Below are 13,666 nucleotides of genomic sequence, written 5' to 3' on the forward strand. Positions count from 1 at the left end.
CTTCATTATCAAAGTTTATCCCTACAGAACATAACTAACTTGTAACAATATTAAAATCATTGAAATGGTCTGCAACAAATCCACCTTCTGACATCTTCATATTAAATAACCGTTTCATAAGAAATACCTTGTTTGAGGCAGAGGGTTTTTCATATAGTTTCTCCAACACCTTAATCAAACCCTCTGTTGTTGTTTTGAAGGCAATCAACACTGCAAGGCACAACCGTACTATTCCGAGTGCCTTTATATCGAGAAGGTTCCACTCTTCATCTGTAATTCTCATTGGCATCTTTGTTTTTCTGCCTAATGGTAGGTACAGATCTTTCTGATACAGATAATCTTCCATCTGCATCTTCCACAGCGAGAAGTTTTGGCCGTTAAATTTCTCAACCCTAAAGTTACCATATTCCACCATTACACCCACTCGAACGAGGAACCCTTCTTTCCTACGAGTTTATCAGCCAAATAGACCTTTGGTTGTGATACCAGTGGTTAGAAAATTATATATCACGGAGCAATGGAACCCATAAAATATTGCAGAAATATAAACACAGAAAACGCATAAAACAAGAGAAACATAGATATATGTGGTTCACCCAGTTTGAACTACATCCACCCTGAACAGCCAGTCTTTCCTTTCTATTATCCATCAAAATGAAGAGACACAACCTACAACAGATCTACTGTAATATTCTCTATTTTCTCTCACAGTCTCACCTCTCTTCTTCTCGCTCAGAGAATACACATGTACTACAAAGACTTAATACAATGCCCTCATGCAAAGATAGGGGTTGCCTTCTAGGGAAAAAAACCCTAAACTAAACATAAGTTCTACCATTAGATCATCTGCCTAATGAACAGCCCAGATTGACTAGAAATTACTATACTTTTACAAGGCAATTTTACATCTGTTTTTAGCTTTGGGGGCGTTGCCCCCGAAACCCCCCCGCCAGGGGGGGCTCCCCAAAGGTCGTAGCCACCCCCTCCTAGACCCCCCCTGCAGTGAATATTTTATGGGCGGAATTGTTTTCCCATTAAGAACTCATGTCCAATGTGACTATACCTTTGAATACAAAAGACAATCAGGCTCCACATCCAACAATTTTCTCTACATCCCTCATGCTATTAGGAAGAAAATTAGGTTGGAAACTTCGATAGGCTTCCAAGAAAAGTGAAAAAAGTTAGAATTAGTTTGAAATGGCTCTCCCATGATGTGGATGGATTTATTCCATCATTTATGGTTTTAGTAGATTTACTTGGTCCAATTTGTGCACTCTTGATTGTATCCCCAAGCTCAATTTCACCCTACATGTTTTAATTTCTATTCTTTGGAGATTTGTGGTGGTTGATTGTGAGTTGATGGTGTTAGATGTTGAGTGTGTGTGTGCGAGAGAGAAGTTTGCATAGAGTGATTATCTTTCAAATGCATTGGATAGCATAGATGCTTCAATCTATGAGTGATTATTGTTGCATAATGAGTAGATCTGAAGCATGATTTAGAATAGCTCAAATTTGATGCTACTGGAATAGAGATTGTTTGGAGAAGTTTTTGTATGTTGTTGGAGTATATTTCAGTGACCCTCTCACATATTTTTTCCAGGAGTTGTGTTATAGACATTTTTGTGCCTTACAGCATTGAGCATGAAATGTCCATAATCTAAGGGATCCAAAGTCCCTAAACATGCTGTTCCTACCCCTAGAGGAACAAGGCTAACAAACCACAGCAATTCACAGAAGTTCTCCACCTGAAACTGCTAAAAAACAAGTCAATTCAGGAACATTTCAGTGGCTACACTAGCTGTTTGCGCTGAATTTCAAAGCCAACACTAGCTACCTGTGTTGAATGTCAACTGGAACAAAGGCTACCTGCGCTGAACGAGAGTGGACAAGTGGCAGGCTCATTTCTCAAGGTGTCAAAACCCAGGAAGCTTCCAAAATGACACTTGCCTTAGGGAATTCGACTGGTGATGAGTAAGAGGTTCTAAATCTCCAAGTGGAAGCAAGAACCTCCAAGTGGACTCAAGAACTGACAGAGGGAGAGGACACTAGTCAGATCTCAAGCTGACTCATCCTCTCTCCAAACATCTATATATGGATCTCTCCTCCATGAGATCTAGAGGCTGGAATTTTGTTATTGCAAAGAATTGCTGTTGGTTTGAGACTGGAATCATTGGGTGCTTAATGCTTTGAAGGGGGAAAAGAGAGGAATTCCATTTGCTGGGAAGGAGATGCTGGACTGGAGCCCTCTGGGTTGTATCTCTTCCTGAACCTTGTTATTCATCAATAAAGCTATCTTGGTTTCTCCTATATGCTGATGTATTTTGATGTATGAATGTATTAGTGTATTTGGTTTATTTCTAGTCCTAAACTAGTTATGAATGTGAACATCTGTCTTTGTGTAGTGTTCTTCTCTTGTCTCAAGTAGCTGTTCTCTTGTCGCAAGTAGCTGTTCTGTTGTGATCTTGCAGGAACCCGTTGAAGCTGAACAAGCAAGAAGGCAAGTAGCTATGAACACCCAAAGGGAAGAGAGACCGGATCGAGGGACAAACGGAAGACACCGGTAAGTCTATTGATCTCTCTTCTTTCACATTTCATAAAGTAAGAAACCAGCATAGCTGTACTCGTTTGTTGCTAAGGCACTGTCACACCTTAGGTGGATAGGATCGTCCTGCATAGGCATTTTTCCCCACGACAAATTGGCGACTCGACTGGGGACATTTGTTTAGTCATTTTATTTGTGTTTCTATCATTTTTTGTTTCATAGACTTGACAGCAACAATTGAACTGCATCTTTCCCGGATGCAAAGTAGAAAGTTGCTGCTCTGATCCAATTGCTGGACTTGTCTATGATCTGAACAATGGATTCACAAATGATTTGATGATCCTTGTGATAGATCTTAGTAGCCCTTCAAAGCATCCCTTTGATTACACCTTGCTTGTTGCTTTTATTTGGCCTGAAACAGTTGACTAAATAGCAATCTGTGACCCAGAACCTGAGGGAAACGAGAGTTTCTCCTTTAGCGCAGACCCAGTGAAGGGATTCTGCATTTCAACGCAGGTCCCGTGAAGGCTACCTGCGCTGAATGTCAAAACCCCTGTGTTGAGGTTGCGCTGAACCAGTTTGTCCTTGTGCAGCTGGGGTTCTCTGCTCTGTTTTGCCTTGTTTTGATCTCTGATTTTTGCAGCCTGTAACCAGCATAGGTACCAGTCTAATAACTCCTTTTCTCTGCTTAAATTCCGCCTCCTTTTGTACAAAAATACTGTGAGTGTTTTTATGTGTTTGTGGCATCATTTGCAGTTTTCCTTTGCAAGAGTGAAATAGTCATCTTATAGCCCTTGATTCAGATCTGTTGATTGTGATCTTAGGAGAGAGTTCATTGGCTGTTTACAGTTGATTATACATTTGCTTTTACTTATTGGTTTGAGTTTGTCTCTTTTAAGTTTCGAAACGAGTATTCATTTCGAAAATCGTTAAGTGTTGTAATCTCTTCTACCCTCTCTGATTTCGAAAAAGTAAACTTGTTTGTATTTCTCATTTAAAAGCAAATTCAAAGTTGTACAAAAAGCTTTCTTTGTAGGCATCAATACTAAGAAAGCGGAAAACAAACACCTGCATTGTGCATTTGCATTTTGATAGTTTGCATGTTTGATTTAGGAAAAGTGCATTAGAGTGTCCTGATTGCTCTTTGAGGATGGTGTCTTTCTTTTCCCTTAGTAGCTAGGATTTTCAAAGTTGAAAAGATATAAAGCTTGATTATCATCTTTAGACTGCATTTAGGAATTGTATCATACATCTCGTGGTGATCCAGTAAGGCAAACTTCTAAAAAGATCAACCTAAAATAAATTGAATGAACTTAACAAAGCTTTGCAACATAACGCACAACATAGAGGTCTAGGCTAGAGACGTGTCCCGGCGTCGTAAAGCCTGGTGACTGTCAATCTCGTTGATGGTAGGTGATTCCTCCTGAGGGACGATAGCGCCAGTACGAATTGTGCTCCCACGTACCGTCGTGTATATATTGGGAGACCCCTATAGGCATAAAACCTTTATCCTTAGGAAGCCGTGCCGACTGCCCTACTGATCGCAATGCACTGAACACAGCATTCAGGAAGATCGACCGCCCGTACCCTAAAAAGTATTCTGCGGTTTTGCGAAAAGTTTGGCACAACCTCTGCCTAGAACTCCAGAGCAGTTCCTTTTGGCCTTTTTCAGACTCTATAACGGAAAAAGTCCATCCGAGCATTTGTCACTTCGGGCTCGTTAAAAAATCGAAGGAGACTAGAGTCATCTTTTGCTTTTTCTTGACTCTTTAAAATTGAAAAAGCAGGTTGTGTCTAAGCGTCGTTAAAATTTATTTTAAACAGAATAATCATCACCATTCCCTAGTTGATCTTCGAAGTTAGTCTCTTTTCATCGTAAGTTCTTGTAGAATCGCTAGAAAATCTTTTGGATAGACTAGATACGTCTGAACAACCGTCGACATCCAGGACTGTGTCATCCGACACAACAACGACAGAGCCTCCTGCTGCTACCCCAACGATGTTCGATGGTATACCATCTGTCCCGGCAAGTTATCAACAACAAGCCGGAGTCCCATCAGGGACTGCTTCGACGACATGGTTAGTTCCTATTTCTTCATCCGGATTATCATCTGGTATTTCTTATGTTGAAACTCAACAAATTGATCCAATGTGTCTTCAAAGGCCAATCTACCCTTTAAGTACTGGATTGCCACCATGTGGAGGGCAGTATGCTTTTTCATTGTTCCCTCCCAGAGAACAACCATATGGGAGGTTACAACAAAGTTCAGGTCAAACTGGAATTACATCCAGCGGTGGGGTACCAATACTGCCTCAGCAACCAAGGGTTGCATATTCAATGCAACCAGTCCACCCTGTGTCGAATATTCCCACTATACCTGGTATGGTGATTGCGTCGCAAGTACAAGCGTTACCTGTTGTATGTCAACCCCAAGTTTCTCAGGTTGCAATACAACAACCTCTTGTCTCGACAACTCAATCGCAACCTCAGGTTCGTGCCTCCTTATCTGGAGCGACTCAGGCTCAAACAAGTACTATGACTCCTCATCTTGGTCAATCATCCAGTATTGGACAACAGCAAATGGTCCAACAACCAGGGCTGGTTCAATCTCAACAACCGCAATTCCAGCAATCATATCAAGGACCAGAGCAACAAGTCTTTGTAAGTAATGGGCAACTGCATTTCCAAAGCGGTTATCAACAACCATGCTATAATGGTTATGCCCATCAACCTTGTCAAAGTTGCCAGCATCAAATACATTATGCTGGTATGCAAAGACCCACTGCTCAGGCGATTCCATCTTATCCTAGGTATGCTTCGCCTAACCTGAATCAACAGTTGATCTTTGTAGCAACTCTAGAATTACCAGATCTAAACCGAATGACGAATGATCCAATTGCTTATGCCCCTTGGTGGCCAGCAATTCCGCATAAACTTCTGTCAGATATTCCTAAATTTAAAGGAAATCCGGGTGAATATCCGTCCAATCATGTGATGACATTTCATCTGTGGTGTTCATCAAACACCCTGAATGATGATTCGATAAGACTTTGCCTTCTTCAGAGGACGTTAACGGGTCCAGCGACAAAATGGTATATTGAATTGCCTAAAGCTTCGTTCAACAATTTCAGTACCTTAGCCATGACTTTCTTTACCCATTTTCAATTACCGATAAGGTGTGAAACGGGAACGAAACTCCTAACCAATTTCAAACAGACAACGGCCACTCACATATCTGATCATATACATGAGTGGCGACGTCGTCGTAGGATGGTAAAAACAACGTACGTTCCTGATCAACTATTAGCTGAATGTTTTATCAAGTCCTTACTTCCTATAATCATGGAAGATGTGGCAAAGGGGGGAGTCGTAACGGAAGAGCAAGTCATCTCTCGTGCGCAATATCTGGACTTGGTATATACACAGTCTGGCACACTCTACGACAAAATACCTGACGCCCCTAGACTGGAATTCTCAATTCCTCCTCCTCCTAAATCAAACAATGACTCTCACGTCGGCGATGGCGTGATTGACACGACAAACGCGAAATCAACAAAGGCTATGTCCAAGAAAGCTCGTAAGATTTCAGATCAAAATGCAAAAGATGAACTTCTTGCCTCGAAAGTGAGTGCCATGTCGACCGACAAGGGAAAACAACTGAAGCAACCAGGGGGCAAGAAGAAAAAGAAAGGGAGAAAAAGGAAACCCCCTACGGGGTGTCATATATGCGATGAGGATCATTGGACGAGAGATTGTCCACATATAGCTGAAGTTAAGAAACTCTTTAAGAGTTCAAAAACCTCAGTAGTATTAATTGATCCGTTTCTAAACCCGGGAACCAAACTGGTTGCTAATAAAAATGCTTCTCGATCCCAAGTGCTTATGTTGTCTCTCTCAAAACATCAAAATGATGCTTTGACAAGGAATAAAGATTACGGGAATCCACAGCTGTCAAATAACAAGGCTAATGAACAACTTGGTAGTTCGACGACAACTTTGACCGAAGTTGTGCCACTCATCATTCCTGAACCAATGATAAAGTCGCCAAAGGGAGGAGTACACAAATCGACATTTAATCCTCGTGCCAAAGTAGCACAAAATTATAATATAGTAGAGGACCTGGCCCAATCGCCGTCCGCTATGTCGACACTTGAGGTACCGCAAAATTGCCTCTCCCAAGAGCAAGCTTTATTATCAGCAATAGGTGGGATTGGCCCAAGGGATTCCAATCTTGTGGCCTTTGATCATAAAGGATATGACCCTCAGTTACCAGCTCAACTAGCTTTCCTTATTCAAGTGAAAGCCCTCAACAAAACTGTTCATCGAACAATTATTGATGAGGGGGCATCTACGTGTATTATGTCGATGAGTTGCTGGAAAAATTTAGGCTCACCACCCTTGTCGAGATCGTCAACGACGTTAAAAGCATTTGATGGACGATCATACACTCCATACGGGATTTTAAGTAACTTGCAAGTTGAACTAGGGGGCAAAACAGTAGGAATTGATGTTGAAGTAATTGATGGAAACCTCGATTACAACATCCTAATGGGAAGGCCCTGGATATATGTCATGGCTGCAGTTGTGTCGACCTACTTCAGGAAGATTGCATTTCCCTTTCAAGGAGGAATTACAGTCGTCGACCAACAAACTTTCCTCCCCGACAGTTCGCAAGTAACGGGAAGCATTCCAATGATCCATGGAAGCAATCATTCGCTTCAAAATATTGGAGTGGGTCTCCTAAAAGACCCTGCCTTAATGGGTACTTTTGCCCTACCGCCTGTAAGTAATCTGGCGGTAGTGGCCACAGTGGAAACCTACAATATGAAATCTTCTATATCTAATGGATTCGGAAGATTCCTAAACATTTTGTCAACGTGAATCATCACCCTAATAGAAATACTGTAAATACAGTGGGCTCTGAGGACGGTTCTTATCTCGTGTCAACCTCGTTAAAAAATGAAACAAGGAGCCATGAGGATAGTTCTTTTACTGTGTCAACCTCATTAAAAAATGAAAAAAATCCCCTTTTTTCAAGTATCAAAGGTAAACCTTCATTCCAACCACCAAGTTGAATGCAATGAAGCTTGGGGGGCATGCACCTCGATTTGCGTTATTATGCTGGGGGCATGCAAACTTATCGAGCAGTTTTAGCACACAGTTCATGCTCGTTAAAAAATAAACGCAAGATTCGAGCAATTTTAGCACACAGTTCATGCTCGTTAAAAAATAAACGCAAGATCCTAGTAGTTTTATCGTATAGTTCATGCTCGTTAAAAAATAAACATAAGATCGAGCAAATGTTTCCACCCGCATTTAAGCTCGTTAAAAATTGAACTATCCCGGTAAATAACCACAGTGAATGTAACATTATCAACCATTAAAGCCTTGGTCGTGTTTTGCATCGTCACCCCCACTTTTCCATTGGCCGATCGTTCACCCCCATATGTTTGTTTACCCATTTTGAGGAATAGCTGCAAAGAGTGATTTCACTAGCTATCCTTGTGACACTGCTGTGATTGGAAAATTCCAACCTGTACCTGGAATCAGCTGCTAATCTGTTTCATCACTCGTTCCTCAAAAGACGAGTCTTCTTTAAGATCTTTTCATCTGATTCGTAAAATATGAAAAGATTGCCGAGTCCTTGGCCTTCCAGCTCGTTAAAGGGACAAGAAGTGCTATCCCTCCTCTAGATTTTAATCTTTTTGGACCTGAGGGATTATTGCATAAAAAGATCGAGCGCTTGTTTTATTCGGCTCGTTAAAACTATCGAAAACTCATCCCTTCTGCATTGTTTTATACTTTTTCGGACCTAAGGGATTAGATGACGAAAAAGGACTTTTGGAGTTAACTTTATGTATCTTTTCAGACTCTCTAAAAATGAAAAGGACCGAGTTATCCTTGTCGTTAGACTCGTTAAAATCATTAAATGGCGACAAACTTTTCTTTAGACGAGAACGAGTTTCACTATCGCTAGGCTCGTTAAAACATAGCGATGGGCTTGCCCGAAGGGTAGGTTATAGAACAAGCATATGTTATCCTCCTCAAGCTTGACAAAAATAAAGAGGTACTGGTCAGCAATGACTGGGGAAAAATTGGGAGAAACTAAAGAAAAGTTTGATGGTAGCAGGTCGCTCTTGAACATGACACTTTTCCTCCGTACCACAATCAGGTTGGGTTGTTTCATTCACCGGTCACATCCATGGTCTCGCCATACCATCCATATTTGGGGTAATGCTACCGATCCATCGTATCAGTTTCGCCATATGTTCAAGAGAAGTCGTTCAGAAAAGTCAACCGTGTCCCATCCACTACCATACATTATCCTTCATCCTTTCATGACCGCCACCCTGAATCATATGTCACAGATAGTTTTCACCTCCATTAAAATCATTAGCTCTGTTCCGTGTCACTGATGTGGGATTCATCAAGGCCCTCCTTTGACGGATCGCTTCTTGTCGACATCAGCTCATTATCCAAGAAGTTGATCTAGGAACAACCCCTTCAGTACTTTGAAGCTTGCATGCCACAATGGCAAGTTTCTCACTTCTGGCGACAGGTATACATCAATGACCTTCGACCGAAAGATTTTGCATGGTGTTCGACGCCAACTCCTTTATTCACACCACGTGAATTGTACTGCAGTACCTTGAGGGTCATTATCATTATCGGTGATTCCTCTCGCGCTTGTTAACGGTTTTCATCATTGACCGTTAATCAAGCGATGTCTTTCCATGTTCGACTTCAGAACATTTCTCACATGGATCGACTTGTACTTAGAGTGAAGATCGAACGAGTTTGAAGACCCCGGATCTAGTTTCATCCATCCGAGCTGCGATATATATTTAGGAAAGATAAAGACATTGACATGTACATCATTGCAGCAGATAATCATCCTACTCAAAGGATGATAATTTCATCAAAATTATCAGTCTACCATCAGACGGTTGTCTGTTCTATGTACAGAAAAATGAATTTATAAAGTTGAGCATGGGAATGCCCGCCTCAGCTAGATCATGAAAGATATATGAAAAATAATGTATTGTATTGTATCTTATTACAGGTCTCCTCCCAGCATTGGATGAACTTCGGATCCCCCTGATAAAGCATTTCGCCCGATAAACAACCTCATACTTTAGGGGGCAACTGTTATAGACATTTTTGTGCCTTACAGCATTGAGCATGAAATGTCCATAATCTAAGGGATCCAAAGTCCCTAAACATGTTGTTCCTACCCCTAGAGGAATAGGGCTAACAAACCACAGCAATTCACAGAAGTTCTCCACCTGAAACTGCTCAAAAACAAGCCAATTCAGGATCATTTCAGTGGCTACACTAGCTGTTTGTGCTGAATGTCAAAGACAACACTAGCTACATGCGTTGAATGTCAACTGGAACAAAGGCTACCTGCGCTGAACGATAGTGGACAAGTGGCAGGCTCATTTCTCAAGGTGTCAAAACCCAGGAAGCTTCCAAAATGACACTTGCCTCAGGGAATTCGACTGGTGATGAGTAAGAGGTTCCAAATCTCCAAGTGGAAGCAACAACCTCCAAGTGGACTCAAGAACTGACAGAGGGAGAGGACACTAGTCAGATCTCAAGCTGACTCATCCTCTCTCCAAACATCTATATATGGATCTCTCCTCCATGAGATCTAGAGGCTGGAATTTTGTTATTGCAAAGAATTGCTGTTGGTTTGAGACTGGAATCATTGGGTGCTTAATGCTTTGAAGGGGGAAAAGAGAGGAATTCAATTTGCTGGGAAGGAGATGCTGGATTGGAGCCCTCTGGCTTGTATCTCTTCATGAACCTTGTTATTCATCAATAAAGCTATCTTGGTTTCTCCTATATGCTGATGTATTTTGATGTATGAATGTATTAGTGTGTTTGGTTTATTTCTAGTCCTAAACTAGTTATGAATGTGAACATCTGTCTTTCTGTAGTGTTCTTCTCTTGTCTCAAGTAGCTGTTCTCTTGTCGCAAGTAGTGTTCTCTTGTGATCTTGCAGGAACCCGTTGAAGCTGGACAAGCAAGAAGGCAAGTAGCTGTGAACACCCAAAGGGAAGAGAGACCGGATCGAGGGACAAACGGAAGACACCGATAAGTCTATTGATCTCTCTTCTTTCACATTTCATAAAGGAAGAAACCAACATAGTTGTACTCGTTTGTTGCTAAGGCACTGTCACACCTTAGGTGGATAGGATCGTCCTGCATAGGCATTTTTCCCCACAACAAGTTGTTGATGCATTTGGAACATAGCCATAATGTCTAATGATGTTATTTGTATTATGTAGAATTATATTGTTCTGAGGGTTTGATAATATTCGGATCTGTTCTCACCACAGTTTTTCTAGTTTGGAGAGAATTTATTTTGTGGAGTTTTATTATTATTTGATGATGAGATATTGCTACTAAGAGCATGTATGACTAGTTTAGTTGTTGTTGAGAAAAGAGTCTAGGATCGAGTTTGAAAATATATGGAAGGCAGTCCGCATATTTGTAGAGGAGGAGTGACTTCACGAGAGAGGAGAAATGATATCGAAGCTTTATTGAAAGGAACAATTTCTCAATCCAAGTGTAGTTGGATATTATAATAGGAGTTGGGAGAGGATCCTTCATCATGGTGGATCTAAGTGGATGGTAGTCTGTAGATCCATGTAGAACAAAGTATTTCAAGTTGATCGATAGGGTTGAGTCTCCTAGCCAATTGGTGTTGTGATTTGTATATGAGGTCGAGTATCCATGTTGATGGGAGTCAAGAAGTTATGTAAAAGACCAGTTCTTTGATATAATAGAAACTCATAGCAGAGCAGCAACAACAAGGGTAGTTTCTATCTACAAAGGGTTTCCACCAGAAATCTTGTGTCATATGTGTGATTATGTGATTATGTGAATCATCTATTGTTTATATTGTTGTTTATGGTTTTTATTTATGTTTATGTGATGCACATATTTAATGAGTTACTCCTAACATATATGTGATTCATCTTTCGAAGTTTAAATTAGTAGAAGTTGTATATAGATCACACTATTGATTCAAAGCCCCCCCTCACTAGTGCTCAAATGTTTCCAACAATTGGTATCAGAGTGAGGTTCTAGAGTGTAATTCGATCGCTAGAGCATAGATCTCAGATTGTTGGTAGAAAATTGAATTATTTTTTTCTTTCTCAGAACGGTTGTCCTCACTGATTTAAATTACAAGATATGCCACAAAAATGTAAAATTTAAATTATTAGCTTGTGGATCTAACATTTGGAGAGTAGTATTTGAAGGTTATGGAAAACATCCAATTATAGATGAAGTTTTTAAAAAAGATGAACAAGAAAGATTCATAATCTATAATAATATTCATGATGATGATATGAAGGGACTAGTGGCTTTGAAATGTGCCAAAGATATGTGGGACAAGCCATAATCCATGTTTGGAGATGGTACTAGTAGGAATAAAGAAAATGAGGAGAATAGTAACAAGAAGAAAAACATGAGAAATGGCCTAAAAAAATAAGAAGCTCAACCACAAGATTGTTGGGTTGTGTTATATTCTTTCCACGACTAGCCACGTAGTTAACCGGGGGGCTAGATGGGTCACAGGAGGTTTCAATGGCAGTTAACCGGAGGGTTTTGTGCATGATTTTTGCACATGGTTTTTGGATGCGATGGTTTTCGGTTCATGGTTTTGGACACGATGGTTTTTGGTCCATGGTATTGGATTCTTCGGCATGTATAAATATGTATTGTAACATTGAAAGGAACATAATAAAAAATCAAGCCGGTAGTCCCAGTTTTTGGACCCAAGGGGAAATCTCCGTGTATATGTGTTTTATGTGCTATTCTCTTGCATTGTTTATGTGTTTTAGAATTCATATGAAGGTAATTTTTGTATGGGGTTAAAACCTACATTTGGTATCAGAGTTGTTTTGGCTTCAAGGGGATGCCTTTGTTGCTAAGAGGTTTTGCTCGGGCCTGTGGTAGACCCTGTTGAGTGGGAGATCTGTGAGATTGATTCTGGTGGTGAAAGAAGATGGCAGGTAGTGGAAAGATAGAGATCGAGAAATTTAATGGTCAGGGTTTTGAATTGTGGAAACTCAAGACGGATGATCTGTTGGTGGATAAAGATCAATGGATCACGGTATATCCAGGTATTAAACCAACGGGAGTGTCTGATGAAGAATGGAAGAATTTGGATCGGAAGGCGAAGAGAAAAATATGATTTTGTGTCTTAGATTTAGTATTGTTGAATGTATTAGGGGAAGCTATGCCAAAGGCTTTGTGGGACAAGTTAGGGACTTCATACCAATCTAAGTCTTTGGTGAATAAACTATTCCTGCGGAAAAAGCTATATAACCTGAGGATGAAAGTTGGAGACTCTGTGACATAGCATCTAAACACATTTAGTACTGTGGTAAGTCAGTTAGCATCCATTGATATTAAAATTTTAAATGAAGATAAGTGCATCAATTTGTTGTGTTCTCTACTAGATTCGTGGGATAGTCTGGTTATTGCAATAGGTAGCAATGCAACTACCTTGCAGTTTGATGAAATAGTCTCATCCTTACTAATGAAGGAGATGAGACAGAAAAATATGGAGAGCCAGAATGGTGATGCCTTGTCTGTACAAGAATGGTCCCAGAATAGAAACAAAAATAAATCATCGAGTGGGAGATCTAATTCTAGAGGGAGATCTAAAACCTGTAAAGGTGGTGTGCTAGAAATGTGGAAAGGAAGGGCACTACAAAAGGGACTGTAAATCTAAAGCTCCTGATAAAGGAAAGGGATCTGATGATGCTCCTTATACAGAGGTGAAAACCACCTCAGATGAAGGTGGGGATGTGTACTTGGCTTCTTCAAGTACACATGTAGATCATGAGGCATGGTTGATTGACTCAGGTGCATCCTTTCACTTCGCTCCCCATAGAGAGTGGTTCTGCAAGTATGAGAAGTACGATGGTGGTGATGTCTTCTTAGGGGATGATAGGAAGGCTAGAATCATTGGTCATGGAAAAGTAAAGTTGAAGTTACAAGGTGGAAGTGTTAGAGAACTTCCGGATATTCTGCATATTCTTGGATTGGCCAAAAATCTGATTTTTGTAAGTTGGATGATGCAGGTGTAAAAAACGTGTTCG

Source organism: Pinus tabuliformis, chromosome 8 (genome assembly GCF_031772625.1).
Source record: "Pinus tabuliformis cultivar Carrire ecotype Pingquan chromosome 8, CPIR1, whole genome shotgun sequence".
Classification (NCBI taxonomy): Eukaryota; Viridiplantae; Streptophyta; class Pinopsida; order Pinales; family Pinaceae; genus Pinus; species Pinus tabuliformis.